Source organism: Anolis carolinensis, chromosome 1 (assembly GCF_035594765.1).
Source record: "Anolis carolinensis isolate JA03-04 chromosome 1, rAnoCar3.1.pri, whole genome shotgun sequence".
Taxonomy (NCBI): Eukaryota; Metazoa; Chordata; class Lepidosauria; order Squamata; family Dactyloidae; genus Anolis; species Anolis carolinensis.
The window spans coordinates 268,815,790-268,835,704 of NC_085841.1; the positions used below are offsets into that span (position 1 = coordinate 268,815,790).

General features: G+C 40.5%; 1 protein-coding gene across 1 annotated transcript in view; it reads right to left on the reverse strand.

Moving 5' to 3' along the window:
- Positions 1-19,915, reverse strand: part of osbpl5 (oxysterol binding protein like 5) — a 200,660-nt gene that overhangs the window by 163,724 nt on the left and 17,021 nt on the right. The window lies entirely within an intron of this gene.

The window sequence follows — 19,915 nt, forward strand, 5'->3', positions numbered from 1 at the left end:
ATCTGCTTGAGATCGTGCTTGGAAGGAATCTTAATTTTTTGCGTCTCATAGACTTAGCATGGGTATTTGGTTAACCAGTTAAAATTAATAAGTAAACCAGGTTGTTTTTTTTAAATCTGAAAAATTTCGGGGGGGGGGGTTGAACCCCTAACAACCCCCCCCCCCCCCCCCCCCGCTACAGGCCTGGTTGAAATTATAATGAATGGACAAGTTGATAGGAAATGGATGGAGGAGACAGATCAGGCCTGGGCAAACCTTGGCCCTCCAGGTGTTTTGAACTTCAACTCCCACCATTCCTGGCCTCAGGCCCCTTCCTTTCCCCCTCAGCCTGAAGGCAAAGGCAACCCCTTCTGATGAAAGCTTGCCAAGAAAATATGTTCATACAAGGGTTGAATGAAAAGGTTTGGATGGGAATATTTTAATAAATCAAACACAGAAATAATCCTTAGAATGTGCTCTTTAACCACCACTATTCACTTTTCTACATTATCACCAGACAATTGGATACATTTCTGCCAACGATGAACAAGTTTTCTGAAGCCGTCATGGAAGAAGTCGACACTGTTTCCGCAACCAGCATCTCACAGTCCCCATCGTGCACAGATCTTCTGATAGCCAAGCAAAGCAATAATGTGGGAGAAAGAACTCTTGTCTGTTTGAGGCAAGTTACTCACCTTGATTAGCATTTAATGGCCTTGCAGATTCAAAGCCTGGCTGCTTCCTGTCTGAGGGAATCCTTTGTTAGCAAGTGTTAGCTGGCCCTGATTGTTTCCCGTCTGGATTTCCTCTATTTTCAGAGTGTTTTTCTTTATTTGCTGTATTAATTTTAGAGTTTTTTTAATACTGGTGGCCAGATTTTGTTCATTTTCATGGTTTCCTCCTTTCTGTTGAAATTGTTCACATGCTTGGGGATTTCAATGGCTTCTCTGTATAGCTTGACATGGTGGTTGCTAGAGTGGTCCAGCATTTCTGTGTTCTCAAAAATTATGCTGTGTCCAGGTTGGTTCATCAGGTGCTCTGCTAAGGCTGACTGCAGGGCCTTTCATGTTTCTTGATTCATCTGCGTTTTGTGGTTCCTATGCAGGAAGCAGCCAGGCTTTGAATCTGCAGTGCCATTAAATGCTAATAAAGGTGCTCAATTGCCTCCAATTCACACTTGCCTCCAACAGACAAGTGTTCTTTCTTCCAACCTGGACTTTCCATAGACATACAAACCCCATTTTCCTAGTTTCCAACAGGCCTCACACCTCTGAAGATGCCTGCCATAGATATGGGTGAAGTGTCAGGAGGGAATGCTTCTGGAACATGGCCATACAGCCCGGAAAACTCACAGCAACCTAGCAGCAGCATCCTTTTCAGATGTTTCATCTGTTAAAACTACAGGATATTTGTTCAAGATTTGTACAATCTATTAACCAGATTTCTGGTTCCTAACTTATTCCAGATACTAATTTGGACACCAAATTCAAGTCATTTAGAGATTTTTGGAAGATGAGTGGATGAGAAATATTAGATATACAAGAAAAGTGTAGCTGAATCCTAAATGCATCCCTTCCTTCTTGAGCTTTGAATGCTTTCTTTTCAAAAATCATGTGACTGACAGTTGCAGTTTCTTTGGGTCCCTTCCTTTCAGCTCCTTTGATCCCAGCTGTACAATTTGTACTTGTAGCCAGATGTTTCAGTATGTTCTTAGCCTGAGTAATAAATTTCCTTTCAATCCCACTTCCTGTTCCCACAATCTTGTGTCCTTTCTTCTTTGCAATCTAAAAAATCAACAGGCCTAACTCAGATGTTTATAGTCTAGAAATCACAGCTCAGACATTAACTCCCACTCTTAGGAATCCCAGAAGAAGACAGAGTATACAGAGTCATTTTGCATATTTGTGGATTTTGCAATCTCACTTTCAACCAAAGAAATAAAAAATAAAAACCTAAAAAGTCAACCACAATTTTACTATTTTATATAAGGGACATATAATGAGAAAGGAATATCCATGGATTTTGGTAACCATTGGGTGTTCCAGAACCAAACAAAGGGCCAACTAGAAATAAAACAGTTAAAGAGTTGGGTTGTTGTAAGCTTTCTGGGCTATATGGAGTTCATTTTCATGGTTTCCTCCTCCTTTCTGTTGAAATTGTCTACATGCTTGTGGATTTCAACTCCCAGTCAAATATCACACCCTGTTGACCAAATGCCATTTCCTTACAGAGATTGGAAAAGTTACTTTTTTGATGTAGAACTCCTTCCCTCCTTCAGTTATTATGGCCAGTTACTGTTTTGATTGGCAGTTCTGGGAACTATGGTCAGACAAAGTTGGGCCACCAAGATTGCTACCTAGTTGAACCCACTCAGGAATGATCAGAAATGCACCTACATGATCAAGCACAGAAAACATTATTTGGACAATTATTTTAATTGAAGCCTCTTGTGAAAAACAAAGTGTACATGTAAACTCTCCTACACATGCGTACATGGAAGAAAGCTACACTGAATACACAAAGGGACGTTTGAGAGATATCAACCATGACTCTCAGATCTCTTGGTCATCTGCTTTCAACTAATAGATGTGTGAAACTGGGATCATTTTTTACCCTCAAATGCATAACTTAATACTTGCTTTCGCTTATTTTTCATTCTCCACTTTAAATCTTATTTTTCCAGTTCAGAGAGAACCTTGTGGAACTCTTCAAAACCATTTCTTTGAGTAGGGTTAAGGTAAAGGGTTTCCCCTGACATTAAGTCCAGTTGTGTCCGACTCTGGGGGTTGGTGCTCATCTCCATTTCTAAGCCGAAGAGCCAGCGTTGTCCATAGACACCTCCTAGGTCATGTGGCTGGCATGACTGCATGGAGCGCCATTACCTTCTCGCCAGAGCAGTACCTATTGATCTACTCACATTTGCATGTTTTCAAACTGCTAGGTTGGCAGAAGCTGAGGCTAACAGGGGGAGCTCACTCTGCTCTCCGGATTTGAACCTGCAACCTTTTAGCCTGCAAGTTCAGCAGCTCAGTGCTTTAACATGCTGCGCCAGTGGGGGCTCCTTTCTTTGAGTAGAGTTGCTAATATTATCTGCTGGTCCTTGCTCCTGGCCATTAAACAGCCTCTCTTTAGGGACAACAGCAGAGAATAAATGCTTTGCTTCTTTGATGGAACAACATTTATTTGATAATATCTGCAGATTAAATTGTTGTTAATGATATCAGAGTGGAGTTTAGTTTTAAAGTAGAGGGAACTGACCGCTCTTTTCATGTATGACCACATAAAAGTGTGGTTTAAAAGTACATGGTTTTATTTAAAATGACTTCCTATATAATGTTTATATTAAAAATAATTCAGTTTCCGGTCCTGAAGTCTAAGCATTGGGCAACTGGATGAATGAGAAAGAATCCATTCTACTTGTTTAACCTCTTCATGGATAAACAACATTCATATACATCATACAAGGTGTTTGAAAAAGAACTCCCTAGTTTTAATGTATTTATACTTAAAACTAGGGAGTTATTTTTCAAACACCCTGTATGAAAGAGTGAACAATAAAACCAAACAACGATGAGACACTGTAAAGGTAAATTAAATAATAAATCTTTTGACGGAGACTCAAAGAACATAGTATTTAACTTTTGTCAATGGAACTAACATAATGAGGCCACAGTAACCACAGCCATATTGATTAAGCAAGGAATTAGCATTCTCTAATGAAAATAATTTCCAGTTGGTTACACAACTTAAAAGAATAATAATTTAATCGTGCAGGCATTTATTTATCATGCAAGCCACTCCAACCGCACTGAAAGCCACATGCAATACAGTTCTTAATGAAATGAAAACCTTGTATCTCTACCTGTACATGTTTTCAGATGAACATATTGGCTAAAATGCTAAAATAATAATGATAAAACTTTATTTATAGCTTGCCACCATTTCCCTATGGGGACTCGAGGCAGCTTACATGGGGCAAAGGCCCAAACAACATTGATGAAATAAACAACAATATAAATACAATTCACAGTATAAAAGATAAAAACAGTAATACCATGTAAAACAAGAATAAAACAGTTCATAGTATCAGTCAACTGGCATCATTCAGTAATACACTTGCTCTAGGAAAGGTTCTTATGATCCTATAAGCAAAAAGAACTATCTACCATGTTGCTTTATTTCACACATTAGAAACAGAGAGAGATAACATTAAATTGGTCTCTTAATTGCAAGGTTGCTACAGGACTCTCTGGTAGTTAAAAGAACGAAGAAAAGGCAACAACAACTTTCACTGTCCCCAAAGAACTCTTCTATCCTTTGAGACTACATTAACCACTTATTTTTTAATTGGTGGTATCTGTTTTTATTTTCTTGCAGCAAAAGGAAACAGTCAGATATACAGTACCACTTGCATGTTAAGTCATGCAGAATCTAACAGATATGTGGTAGTTTGTAAGGTTGTCACAGAGAGCCAGTGTGGTTTAGTGATTTGGGTATTGGACGTGAACTGTGGAGTCCAGGATCTGAATCTCCGCTTGGCCATAAAAACCCACTGAGTGACACTGGGCAAGTCTTACACTCTCAGCCTCAGAGGAAGCCAAAAGCAAACCTCCTCTGAACAAATGTGGCAAGAAAACTTTGATTTGACTTAAGGTTACCATGCATCAGAAATCACTTGAAGGTACAAAAACAACAGCAACAACACTGTGGCCATATTAGCTGTCATGTGCGTGTGAGCTATGCTCCAAGAAGCAGTTCTCTCCAGAACTTGAAAGAATTGATTGCTACCCTATTGCTCCCTCATTGTGTCTGAATGTAACTTATATTTCCTTCATCAAACAATGCTGAGGCTAACAACCATGTGTTGAGCATATGATATCTGGGGGCAATGCACATGGGACAAGAAGAAAGATGGCAATCCTGTCTTCTCTTATAAGAACCTGAACAAAATTTAAGTTCTTTGGTGGAAGCCCAGTTGTGGGTCCCATCCCCCTAAGGGGCTAGGTTGTTAGGTACCTGTGACAGGGTTTTCTGTTTGGCAGCACTCTGGTCACGAAGGCTCCTCTCACGGTTGGCTTCATTCTTTCTGGGTTTCCAGTGGGCATGTAAGGTCTTCTTTGGTATATCATTCTGCACAAAAGTGGGGTTGCTTGTTCTGGCTGATTTAACAATCTGTGATGTTTAAACATTCTTCAGAAGGAAATTGTATATCTGTTAACAGTTTTTATCTATTGTTCTTGTCCTCAGGCATCCCAGCAGGACAAGCTACTGACTCCTACCTTCAAGGCTAGAAAATTGGAGGTAACAACCAAGAGCTTTCTCATGGCCAAAAGGGCCGATCCTTCCATGACGAATAAAGTTAAAGAACCCTTTGCACATGAATTAAATAAACTGGTTCAGACACTTGCTAACAAAGGAAGAGGTGGAACTAAAGGCTTGCCAAAGGCCAAATACAAAGCACACAGGGAATAAATTAGGTTTCAGTTCCTCTAGCTGACTATCATTACTCTGAAGAAATAGTTCAGAAGTGGTTGTTAGATTGTCGCTGCCATACCTCCAGAATCCAGGGAACCTCCTCAGAGAAAGAGGTGTAGGTCTTGGAAGAAACCTCTATGGTTCAAAATGTCCTATTTCATAGTTGTCTCACATGGAACCCTTTCATAGCCTCTGGATTCATATTCTCATCCCTTCCTCAGCCTCCAGTTCTCCACCTTAGGGCCTCAGGGAGACAGGTAGTGGTGGGGAACCTCAGATTCAACAAACGGGTCTCTGTTGGGCTGCCAGGAAGCTGTGGGAAGAAGGATCTACTTGGGAAGAGTAAGAAGATTCTCATGTAAACTCCAAAGGGAAGCAGGAAGGAAAGGAACTGGTCTAAACCTTACAACTATCCCAATTTGGCAGGGCCATTTGGATTAATCTGTTGTTGTTCCATTTTCTGAGCTGCATTTAAAATGATCCAGTGCTCTCTCCTCCCACTTTCTCCCTTCACATTCAGCTTGCTTCAATTGCTGCAAATTCTGCAAAAGGGAGATGAGAGGATGGGGAAGGTCCTACCTTTCCCAGTAGGCTCAGGCAAAAGCAAACTGCTGCAGCCTTTCCTTGCTTCTGGGTTCTTTCTCATTAATATTTTTTACTATCTTGATCACACTCTAATTTTTCTTGGCCCCATGTACCCCAGTTTTCATCTGTGAAATGCTGGAGGATATATGAATCTTCTGTAAACCTTACTAAGGGTTAATAATTTTCGAAGAGCTCTGCATTGGCGCTAGATCCCAGATTAGGACCAGGTCGTGGGGAGGATTGTAATAGATTGTTTCCAATATTTTCTATCATCTTATCTTAAAATTAATTAATCTAATTATACCCTTGTCTCCTTCATCTTTCTAAATCCCCTGACCCAAATAGGACTATCAGTTCTGATGGATCTAATCATTGTCTAACTCTTTGAAATTACCACGCAGGAGAGGTGACAGATATATATAGCTGGTGAGAGAATGATCAAGTAGATATACCAATAGTACTAGAATAATGATTGCAAACCATATAAATGTAGCTGGCAGTGCTTCTTATCATTATTAAGTATATGTATTCATACATTTCCTAACTTTAGTCTTATTTATTTTATTTTTGATGCACCAGATTATTCCCCCTAAACGATGGCACACTTCACACATCTTATTCCCAACCCATCAATCTTCTGGCTCTTTCTGGGATCATTAAGCATCTGCTTGACTAGTTATAATTAATCTTCTGGCCACTGTGCTACAGCTGTCCCTCCTCATGGGCAAAAGAGTTTATAACTATCAGGTGGAAATTGGAAGTTCTGAAGAAGACAAAATTTTAAATATCAGTCACCACTGCCAAGGCCAAAGAGTAATTATAGTCTGTCTGTGAAGCACCAAATGACATTTTCAGATCTCGACTCAGCTGGAATTTTGCTGTACCCATCTGCCTAGATCACAAAGCAAAGCTTCTTCCATGATTTCTGCAATAAAATGTAAAATAATTATCCTTCCCCCTTCTTGTATATTGCCATCAAGAAACCAGGAGCTATCATCCTGAGATCAATACCTTCATGTTCTCCTTCTTTTGGGAAAATACTTGATTCTCATTTTTTCCAAAAAGCTGGTGAAGCAAAAAAATAAAAGTTGTAAGCTTGAACAGAAAAATCTTCAAGCCCTGCGTCTTATCAACCATGAAATCCCTGTCTCTTGGTTTCAATCATCTTTTTCTTGTGAGGAATCATACACATGGACATAATTTATTACCATCTCAGAAGTAATACAAATCATACAATTATAGGGGTTACTGAGATACCATACATGAAGTCATACATGAAGACTTTTAAGTCCTATACAAAAGTTATTATTTAATATTGCCTAGACCATGAGCCTCTTCACTGAAGCCTGAGTACAAAATGTATTGACCAAGAGATGTTGCAAGGAATTCTATGAGACTTATTTGAACATTAAAAAATGTGAGCAGCTTCTATAGGAATATGAGTAGGGAAAGTGCCACTACATTGTTTGCACTAAGATAAATAAATAAATAAACAACTTAGGTTGCTGACATTTATCTTAAAAAGCAGATGTTTACTTATGAGAATTCTAATTTGGTGTTTTGATTTACACTGTACTAGGACTGTGGGAGATCTGGGACTACACTCATTGGATGATCTTAGACAAGTCATGTTCTCTAAGCCTCAGAGGAAGGCAATGGCAAATCCCCTCTGAATAACTTTTGCTTTATGTCAGAGTTGATTCGAAGGCACATTACATTTTTGTGTGTGTCAGGAGCGACTTGAGAAACTGCAAGTTATTTCTGGTGTGAGAGAATTGGCCATCTGCAAGGACGTTGCCCAGGGGACGCCCAGATGTTTTGATGTTTTACCATCCTTATGGGAGGCTTCTCTTATGTCCTGGACCTGGAGCTGATAGAGAGAGCTCATCCACGCTCTCCCTGGGTTGGATTCGAACTGGCAACCTTCATCACTCCTGCCAGCAGAAGGACCACTGGGGAGAGCAGGTGAAAACCCATTATTTCACTGCCTTCCCATTAAAGAAAACACAAAACTCTTTCTATATAATAAAGGTGAAAATATGATTGCTTGTATGTGTGCGCGCAGGTATATATATATATGTGTGTGTGTGTGTGTGTGTGTGTGTGTGTGTGTGTGTGTGTGTTTATGGAAGAGTCCAAGATGATTCCCTTTCCTGTGACTCCCACCAGTGATGGATCTGGACCAAACTTGGCCTACAGACCCACCACGACCAACAGAAAATATTAGAGGTGCTGGGTAGCAGCTAGACCTTGGGTGTTGGGAGTTACAGTTCACCCACATCCTTATGCATTTTCTAATGGGAGCATTCATTTAAAAAAAACAAACCAAAAGCAATGACTATTTCCATTAAATACCAGTACAAAATATCTAACCTGGGCATCCCCAGGTACCTAGACTGGTCTAACAATATAAATTAGAACCCAATCATCCTCAGGTCCTTTCATTGTGTGTCCTTATAGTGCTATATTCCACTTAAACATCCTATATGTGCCTTTCTGTCTGACCACTCTTCAAAAGTTACTTTGGAAACTACAGTTACCAGAATCCTCATCCAGTCTGGGAGGTTCTTGGGAGTAGTATGCAAAAAAAAAAAAAAAGTAACATATCCATGCTTTGTTTCTGCCTCCAATTTCTACCTCTGATATAATGAGGTGTGATGGAACCATGTGATTTTTTTAACTCTTTTTATTTTAGAGAAGCAGGTGTTATTGAAATTGACAGCACTCCCTCACAGGAAAATATTTTTAGGACTAGCGTATTAATGTGAGTCAGAGATTACAAGTAAGCAATCTGGAATAGTACCTAGGTAGCAAATAGAAAGCAAGGAGTGGTAATAAATGAATGAGCTCTTTCAGTGGGGAGGTTATCTAAGAATCAGTATTGTGACTATTGCATTTTCCCTTGTTCATAAACAGTCCAAGGCTAGAGGTGAGCCATGTGGTTGAAGTTAATACCATATGGTGAGCACCTTGGTTGAATTTGGCATTTAGGTGGGTTGAAACAAAAAGGGGATAGTGAAGACCTCTAAAATAGTTACTCAGTGATAGACAATGCATGTGTGCAGCAGCTAGCTACGATGATCAAGGAGCATAGACACTAAGGGCTATAAGAAATAAATTGATTTTTTAAATAAGAGCTGTATTGGGGATAGCAAAGCTAAGCCAGAATAGAAAGAGGACTAAGGACTTTATCACACCAGTCTGTTGTCTCATGTCAATTGCATAGTATAAGCAAATGGAAATATATCCTGATTGGGATGATGACTTTCACACGTAACTGCAGTTGTGCAATGCTAGCACTATGTTGATGCAAATTGTTGCAATCAGTCTTCCGCACACCTTCAGCTCCTACTCTTGTTCATCCTACCCAGTGCACACTCACTGTGTCCCCCTCCCCCCCTTATTTCTACTTAACTGCATAGTTTTGGCATTTTCATGAGATCTTCCTCTGCTTCACAATATTTTGATTCCAGAAGAAATCCTAAAACCAGGGTTATTCATTAGCAGGTTTTCATTAGCAGGTTTTCCCGTCAATGAAAAGAGACAATTCTTTCATGATTCAAGCACAAGGAAATTATGGGAAAGACAACTGTAGTGCGATAAGCTCCATCCAAAAGTGCCTTTATCCTGTTGTAATTGCGCATTATCTGCCTCATTTGAAAAACTCTTAAATTAGTTTCACTTTAGCAGTGGTGAAAGAGCAAAGAAGAGGGAGGAAGGAAGAGGTGGTGTGATTCCTAAGAATATCAGTCTAAGATGTAAGGAAATTGTAGATCACTGAAACATTCATTACCCCTTTCACTGATGTTTTCTATGATCTTTAAATACTGGGTGTTGTTGCATTTCTAACACTAAGGATAGGACCCCTTTTTCATAGCCATTAATCTGTGGGATTCCCTCTCCACTCCAATAGGCCCTTCTCGCTCCTCTTTTAGAAAGGCAGAAGAGGTTTTGAGAGGAAAGAAGAAATGATGTTCTAAACCTCTATTTGCTGTTGTCTAGCTCTATAATTTAACTAAGATTTAGGATTAAGTATTTTGCAGTTAATAGTAATTTTGTGATTTTGTAGTTCTGTTTAGCAACAAACACGGATTTCACATAGAAAAAAAAATATGTGCTACAGTGAATAAATTTCATGATAAATTAAAGGATGGTTTCAAATTTGCAAATTTTTAAAAATGAAACAAATTTTGCAAAGTGATTTCATGCATACATTGTTTTGATTATCCTCCTTCTGAGATGACGATCAGCTGTGTTTGCTATGGATATTTAATAATATCATTTTAAAACAATTGCACCTTCCTCAAAATTACAATTGGATAATCCTCAAAACATGCACAGGAAATTTTATTTACAGTTTGGCCCCCATATCCGTAAGGGATACATTCCAGGACTTCCTGGGACACATGAAATCACGTGGAATAGCGAATGCCCTATTTTTGTGCTTGGAGCAAAATAACTCATTTGCTATCTCACCCGTTTACTTCCTGATCCATCTTTCTCCTTGGCGATGAAGAGATAGTAGTGGTGGTTCTTCTTCCTGCCCTCTTGTTTACACAACAGCCACGGGCTTCAGAAGTTAGCAATGGTGGCAGCGATTCGTCCTGCTTTCCCTCACAAGCCTGAGGCTGTTACGTGAATGTGCACACAACAGCCTGAGGCTTGCAGGGAAGGGGACAAGGCTAGTGTGAACAGTGAGTAAGTGAAACTGTAGATATAGGATCCACAGATATGGGTGTGTGTGTGTGTGGGGGGGGGGGGGGTGATGTCTTGTTGTATTGGTCAAATTTAGGTGTCTGTTTAACAGCTCCAGGGTTGTTAAAAATAACAGTCCTGGAGCTGCTAAAACAAAACACCTTTCTAGGGTACATTTCAAATTATACATCCTTACATTTATATTCACCTGACTGAGACATTTTTAGGATAATATGAGCCTCACAGTGTGAGCTCTTCACTGTGGAGATACTGGCTTTCTTTTTTCGTTGTCTCTGAAAACAGAGATAAAGGAGAGAGATAAAAAATGGATGTAAACAGTTGCAGCTAAAATATTCTATAAAGGGATTGTCTGTGAAAAAATGCAAAAGGGTTATGTATATGAGACAGGGATGTAAATATTTGACTATCTTATCCTTGCAAGTGGAGAAAAATAATTTCCTCGATTTTTTTCCTCTGCAAAGAAAATTTATATTTCTATGCATTTTTGGCTGTTGCTTTCACATCCCAATGCATTCCAGAGTTTTATTCTGTACATAAATAACCATGGAGGCTTTTTTAATGCAAAGTGGAGTTGTGTCCAAAACTACTAGTTCTCAGATCACTATGTAGTGGTGGTTGTAAAAGTCTACTTTAAACAAAATGTGTATTTTATCCAGACAGCCACATATCCCCCAGTAGCCTCTTGCACTAGCAATCTTGCACCAAAAAATGCCGCATATGGCTCAGGATTATTTTTTCTTTCGTGTTTCCACTTAGTCATTGGGAGGGGGGGAGGAATTGGTGCAAAATTACTGCTTTTGTGCAAAACAAAAGAGCACTCTTCTGCACACAAACCCCACTTTGTTGGGTTTTGTACTTTGTACATTTTTGCACTTTGTGGTTTTATTATTATTATTATTATTATTATTATTATTATTATTATTATTATTATTATTTAGTAGTAGTAGTAGTAATAGTAGTAGTAATAGTAATAGTAGTATTTTTGCACAAAACAACCACGATTTTTAGGAAAACTACCCACTACGTGTATCTGCACAGAATAACTCCCAGAAAAACCTCTAATATGGAGTAAAACTCTGTAGAATTCTAATCACTGTGCTACTTTTCCAGAGTACCAGGAAATAAATTAATATTCTTCCATCTCTGATGTGACTCCCACACCTGAGCTGTAAGAAATCTCAAGGGTTTCAGTTTTTATTTAGGATTCTGTTTGGGCTTACTGAAATGTTAAAGTCAGATTTCATGAAGATGAAATCTGAAGACCCGGGACAAGCAAAGGTATGGGCAGTGGTTTCTGTAAAGCAGCCCAACGGAACATCTACCACTGCCTCTAGCGCTTGTCACTCCTTCCCTGGGTCCTTTGTCTCTTCTTTTGGCAGACCACTTTTGTATCCAACCCACATCTCACTCAGCCTTTACTTTGCCCTTATCTGACTTGGTTCACTTTGGCAAGCCTCAGGCAACCTGGGATGTTTTGGTCTCTGCTTGTGGACCTTCCATACTTTCTGGTAGGACTTTGCTGATTCTGCTTCAGGAGTACATCGCCATGTTTCAACGTCACCATCTTAAATTTGCCTGATATGAAACAGAATATGGGGTCACCTTGACCATCCCATGACAAAATAAGCATTACTTTTGTTATTTCTAAAAGATGTTTTCTCCTACTGATGTGGTTTAGCAATGTGTCTAACCAATGCTTCCTGCTGAGAGTGTTTCCTAGTATGAGTGAGAAGTGTGATAGTTACTCCATGTTGTATTTACATGTTTGCTAGAGCTGTTCAATTTTCTTTTCACACCTCTCTGTTTTATTCACAGAATTATCATTTTTGCTAAGACAGTTAGCCCTTTATATCCACCCATTTGTATATCAGTTGATTCAACCATCTATGGCATTGAAATATTTTTAAACATTGAAAAAGCAAATCTTGATTTTGCTTTTCATATAAGGCACACTACTGTATTTTACTATGCTAGAGAGATATTTATGTAGTACAATAAGAAGACTGAATATAGACAATAGGTAACTATACTGCAATGCCAGATGTAGCTTTTCACATGTGTTAAATCAAACTGTTAAGCACTTCGTGACACAGTGCAAGCTGACCAAAGCATTCAAGAAATCAAGCATGGCCTGAAGTTGATGCCCAGATTGGAACATGGTTACCAGGGCCGGTTGTTACTAGGCGGCCGCGGACGCGGCCGCCTCGGGCGCTGGCTGCTAGGGGCGCCATTCGGGCCTGACTTCCTGGTCGCGGCCGGCGATCGCCCGGGCGGTCGCCGGCCGCGACCAGGAAGTCAGGCCCGAATGCCCTAGCTGTGCTGTGCGCGTGCGCACAGCACAGCTAGGCCATTTTGCCCTTAGTAACAAACTAAGGGCAAAAATGGCTTCTCTGGCTGTGCGCATGCGCACAGCCAGAGAAGCCATTTTTGCCCTTAGTTTGTTACTAAGGGCAAAATGGCCACGCTGGGCGGGGGCGGGGCCAACTGTGGCCCCGCCCCCCCTCACTAATCGCCCTGGCCCCGCCTCCCACGCAGCGTGGGAGGCGGGGCCAGGGCACGCTGGGCGGGGCCAGGGCGCGGGTGGCGGGGGCGCTTTTCAGCACCCCCGCTTCCCATTAAAAAATATCTCCGGCCGGCCCTGATGGTTACACATTGTCCTCTGTAGTAACTCCCTGCTCTTCATGAGAGGAGATCAGTGATGCTCCAACCTCACTGAAGTAAACATGATTTAACATAGTTCATGGTCATGTTTCTCCATTAACTTCAATGAGAGTCAGGCCAGGGCCAGGGGCCAGGTTGCATTTATGCTCTCCCTCTCCCTCTCCCTCTCTGTATACTAATTATAGTTGTATTATATATGATTTATATACGTGTAGCTTATATATATATATATATATATATATATATATATATGTGGAGCCTCCGGTGGCTCAGTGTGTTAAAGTGCTGAGTTGCTGAACTTGCAGACCGAAAAGTTCCAGGTTCAAATCCGGGGAGTGAAGTGAGCGCCCGCTGTTAGCTCCAGCTTCTGCCAACCTAGCAGTTCAAAAACATGCAAATGTGAGTAGATCAATAGGTACCGCTCCAGTGGGAAGGTAACAGCAGTCCATGTAGTCATGCCAGCCACATGACCTTGGAGGTGTCTACAAACAATGCCGGCTCTTCGGCTTAAAAATGGAGATGAGCACCAACCCCCAGAGTCGGACACGACTGGACTTAACGTCAGGGGAAACCTTTACCTTTACCTAGCTTATATCTATATAATGTTATATTTTCAGCAAAAGAAAAGTATCATTCAAACTGGCCAGGAGCCAGCTTTCTGCCCCTACTACACTTTGGGGCTGAACAGATGCCCCCAAACGCTGGACAGATAAATAGTAAAGAGAAAATGTTAAATAGTGCAGTCCTGTCTACCCCTGAACTATTTAAATAGTAAGCTGTCACTCTTGGAGGGGAGTTTGAGGATGTCTGGAGCAGTTCAAACCCACAAAAATAGCGACACATCTAGGACTAAAATGTGACTGACTTGCTCCAGAGTGAGCCTCTGAGAAGCTTCATATATTACGCATATGTTCAAATGCAGTAGCAGGAAGCAGAGGGTCATCTGCTTCCATTATTCATAAGAATTAATATTTTGAACCCGAATCTGGGTTTATATCCGTTTGCCATATGTTCAAATAACCTTAGCTATCAAAGGCAAGTGAACTCTTGACCAGTCTCTGACCTTAAACCAGATTTCATAATCTTGATTGGTGAAATCAAGGCTGATGCAGTGTTTGTGTCAAGTGCAAATGCAAGGCCAATGGTCTATTATAACCAATGTTTAATTAAGTTCAAGATCAGATCAAGCAAATGATGTTTTATTGCCTTTCAGAGAGAGACTATTTTTAACAGCTTTGGCAGAAGCTGCTATCCTGTGTAGAATATCAGAAATGTGATGAGGTTCCAGAGCTATAGTGAGAAGCATCGAGACTTTACTGGAAAATATGTGAAAATGGGGCCGGGCTGTGGCACAGACTGGTGAGCAGCCTGCTGCAATAAATCACTCTGCCCATGAGGTCATGAGTTCAAGGCCAGCCCCTGGCGGGGTGAGCACCCGTCAATTAAAAAATAAAAAATAGCCCCTGCTCGTTGCTGACCTAGCAACCCGAAAGATAGTTGCATCTATCAAGTAGGAAATAAGGTACCACTTATAAAGTGGGGAGGCAAATTCAACTAATTTACGATGTTGGAATGAGGAAGTGCTGTCACAGTGGATGATGAAGCAGCTGCTCCCCCCTGTGGCCAGAATCGAACATCCCCTCAGGAGAAGGTTAAATTGCCTCTGTGTCAGTCTCTGTCTCGGTTCTATGTATATATATATGGGCATTGAATGTTTGCCCTATATGTATATAATGTGATCCGCCCTGAGTCCCCTTTGGGGTGAGATGGGCGGAATATAAATACTGTAAATAAACTTAGAAGGTGGTAGTGACATGATATAAGCTGGGGGACAGCGGGGAAAACCCTGGGCAGCATAAGGCTTCATCCCCATACCACTGGTAGATGTGGAATGCCTTTCCATGATGTTTCCCTGCTGTCCCCACTTCCTCTTCATCTTCTCCAGCTATGTTCTGTGAGGATTTGTGTGTACACCTGATTCCTCTGGGCTCTGCTCTTTTGCGCTGCCAGAACGGACTCCAATGGGGGCCAACCAGAAGTAGCCCTGCGTCATTTGATGGGCTCCAGGGGACTCCGTGTCAACAGGATGCCGGCAGCGCTGAGAAGCGCAGAGAAGACGCTTCTGGACCTCAATGTGATGAGGTCCCTAAAACAGTCCGACACCTATGGCTCAATGCTATGGAATCATGGGAGTTGTAGTTTTACAAGGTCTTTAGCCTTCTCAGATTTACCAAGTTGCAGATCCCAGGGTTCCACAACAAATATTTGTGGCAGCTAAATTGTTGTCAAACTGCATTAATTCTACCACGTAGATACACCCTAACCCTTTTTCTGAAGTGTTCACTTAAAAACAGTTTAGCTGACATAAAACATGTATGTTTCTTGTTCAGCAAAGAAGGCCAACAGGTCACAAAAAAGTGTTAACAACAGTTTTTGAACTGCTTCTTGTATGCTCCTGTGGTGCAATGGAAGCAGGGCTCCCAAGGCTGAAATGGTCCTTCTACACACAGATGGAACATGGTGATACTGGCTGGTAATCAGAAAAGGAGGTGTGATAAAATGGGCAGAACATTACTGATTGGTTACATACCGCTCTCAACTGAGACCACTCAGACATAAAAACCAAGGACTATAGCCTATTCTGGGCAATAATGCTGTCATCTCAAGGGCTGTTGGTGGTACTTAACTACAACCAGCCTCCCAATCTCAAACAGTTATTTAGAGAGAGAGGGAAAGAGAGAAAGAGAGGGAGGGAGGGAGGGGGAGAGAGGAGGGGGGAAAGAAGGCAGGCAAGCAAGCAAGCAAGCAAGCAAGCAAGCAAGCAAGAAAGAAAGAAAGAAAGAAAGAATATGGCTGGGGAGATAGGTACCTGAACTTGCCATAGACCCAGAAGCCAACTCTGCCCACACAAGTACTTGAGAAATGTAATCACAGGAGCAAATCACATCATTCAAAGTATAGTTAACAGATGGCAGTTTGCAATGTACAAAAGGCGTTCCCCTTCTAGTCAGAAAATGAAATGGGAAGATGTCCAAATCTTTGTAAACATTCATCTATTATCTATGTACTTTTTCATCTTATCCTTTCTCAAAATCTCATTTTGGGAGAGAGGCAGGAAATAAATACAATAAATAAATAACTAAACAGGTTTGTGTGACCTTCACATTATGATGATTTATGTGCCAATCACTCATTTCCTCCAGTAGTCAACTGCATCAGGCTTTTACACAAAAATGTACATGGGTATTATTCCTGGCAGTACTTCTTAAGAAGGTTTCTCCCCTGTTGGTTGTTTCAGGGAAATATCCCATCAAAACAAAGCATGCCCTCAAAAGGAAACAGTATTTACACACAAAAAGATGAACATCGCAATCTGTTTCATGCATAAACGATTATTTCAAACCTCCTTTTAAATGTATCTATTGATTCCAAAGCATCTATACCGCAATTGCTAGAATTGCCCACTAACAAGACACAATACAAGCAAGAGTTGCTTAAGGGTGGTTCCAATTGTATGGTAATAGAATCAGCGATACTGGACAGAAACATTTCTTTTTATTTGAATTCTACTGAATTCTGTTCAAAACATCTTTCCTAATAATTTTTTCTTGCCTGTAACCGAACATGCCAAACACAAGCACTTCCATGGTTAATGATGTAGCCTATTTACATATTCACATCAATTCTATATGCTCCTGGTATATGGTTGATAATGAATCCGTAAAGTACCAAAAAGACACAAAGGCTCAGTATTCCTGCACCAGACAATTAACAAATCCAAGAAATGCTGGACCACTATATTTTCCAGACTTCTAAAGCATTCCCAGCCTATTCAGTTTTTCTAATTAATGCCCAGTGTATATTCATCTGTGGTGTTGTCCAAAATATCCTTCCATCTTATTTTAGAACATATTGGATGGCTTGTCCATGACCTCCATTGCTGTCAGATAGCACTAAGGATGTAAGGACCTACAGCAGAGTCTTGCTTATCTAACCTCCACTTATCCAACGTTTTGTATTATCCAAACACAGTTAGCCTTTTAGCAGTCAATGTTTTTGTAGTCGATGTTTTCAATACATTACGATGTTTTGGTGCTTAATTCATAAATACAGTAATTACTACATAATGTTACCATGTATTGAACTGCTTTTTCTGTTGATTTGTTGTAAAACATGATGTTTTGGTGTTTAATTTGTAAAATCATAATATAATTTGATGTTTGATAGGCTTTTCCTTAATCTCTCCTTATTATCCAACATTTTCACTTATCCAATGTTCTGCTGGCCTGTTTATGGTGGATAAGTGAGACTCTATTGTATTTGGATCTGGAGTTGCAGATCATAAAGAAAGACTGGGGCTTTCCAGGCATTTCTTTGTGAGGAATTTTGGAAAGCTGTTGTCAAAGGGCAGCACTTTTTTTAAAAAGAGTTAACTAAACAAGAAGTGCTGTCTGGAAGAGTAACACAGGATGGGCTTTGTTGTTGTTATCGGCCTTTGAATCAACTTTGACTTATGGCAACCCTATGAATGGGGGACTTCCAAATCACCCTATTCTTAATTATCCTGCTCGGGACTTGCAGATTCAGGGCAGCCGTTGCTTCCTTGACTGAATCTATCTGCCTGGAATGTATTCTTTTGGTTTTCCTTTTGCCTTCTATCTTGCCAGGCGGCATTATTGTCTTTTCTAGTGAGTGCTGTCTTCTCAAAGGTAGCCAAAGTGTGAAAGTTTCAATTTAGTCATCTTTGTTTTTGTTGAGAGTTCAGGCTTGATTTGCTCTGGGATTTCACTGAAATAGGTAATACGGCAGCATGGACCATTCCAACCAGAATTCAGTGGCATGAAAAGAGCAGGAGACAGGAATAGTTCGCCTCCTCCCTGAGATATTTAAACAGAGTAGATCTTTCCATTTGTTTGCTCTAAAAAGGCTGACACAAACGTGGCTCACACTGCTGCATTATCGTCACTGTAAAGTACCGAAAAGGAAAGCATCTCTTTCCAATGGAAAGATGTCACTGTTTGTAAGCCAGGGGATCAGCAACAAAATCCACCACAACTCTCTGCCAGCTCCCATTTGGATGGAGCTCCAAAGGATGTTTATCTCACAACGCTCAGAATAAAATGTGAATTCAAAAGCCTTCGTTTCCCCCTCCTCCCCTTCCTTTCCATTTCACACTCCATTTGTAATGATTAATGCTTGCATTCTTGAGGGATGAAAGCTGAAACAGATGTTTGCCAGTTACAATGCCATCTCACTCACCCGGAGCCAAAGGCTGAAGTCTCCAGCAGATGAGAGGTTGAAGTCAAAATGTGGATGAATAAACATGGGGGGACAAACTCTTAGGGACTTTATCGCACAATGCTGCTATCCTGTGACAGTTGTATGACCACCAATAGTGGCAGCATACCTGAATGATCACCCTCGCTATCACACTTCTCTACACTGATGCAACTGTGCTGATTCTCCAGTCCATGCCCCCGTGGCCATATTTCTGTTTTAACTCATAACTCCTCCCTCCCATAGTTTCACTACTCTGTAGTGTGTGTGTGTGTGTGTGTGTGTGTGTGTGTGTGTGTGTAAGCAATTTTGCAATTACAGCTAAAGGTATTTTAAAAATATATATATATAACTTCAAATCAAGAATTAGATCCTTGGGAATAGTGAGGGGGAGTGGAAAAGAGTAATAGTGGAGGAGAATCCAATTCTTTCAGTTCTTGAATATCAGCACAGAAGCAGAACAGCCTCACTATCAGAATTTGAAACAGAATTAAAGACCTATTTCTTCTGGCAGCATACCCAGTAAATTTTATGCTATGCATTTTAAATTTACATTCTATTAGTATGCATGATTTTAATGTGTTTTAATCTCTGTGTCTTTTAATGTATGTATTAATGGTGTTATGTTTTATCTATGTATTTTAACTGTGTTGCACCTTGTCTAGAGTCATGAGGAAATGGAAAGTAACACAATGGGAAAGTAGTGTGATCTGCAGCTATTGATGGGTTTTCCTTTTCAACAGCAGGGGACGGGTTTAGTGTGAGGAGGTGGCAGACTAGCAACAGGTTGCACATGGCATGAATGCCAGTTTGCCGCCTTCTTCCTCCTCCCCTTCTTCTTCTTCTTCTTCTTCTTCTTCTTCTTCTTCTTCTTCTTCTTCTTCTTCATAATAATAATAATAATAATAATAGTTTTTTTGCCTGCCTTTCCTCACATATAATCATTTTAAAACACTCCGTAAAATACACATATTAAAACACACCTCCATAAAATATGTATCAAAATATACAAAACAAAAACAAGGCGTTTGTTGTTTATTCAGTTAGTTGCTTCTGACTCTTCATGACCTCATGGACCAGCCCATGCCAGAGCTCCCTGTTGGCCATTGCCACCTCCATCTCCTTCAAGGCCAAGCTAGTCATTTCAAGGATACCATCCATATACCTTGACTTTGGTCGGCTTCGCTTCCTTTTTCCTTCCATTTTCTCCATGCTTTCCTGT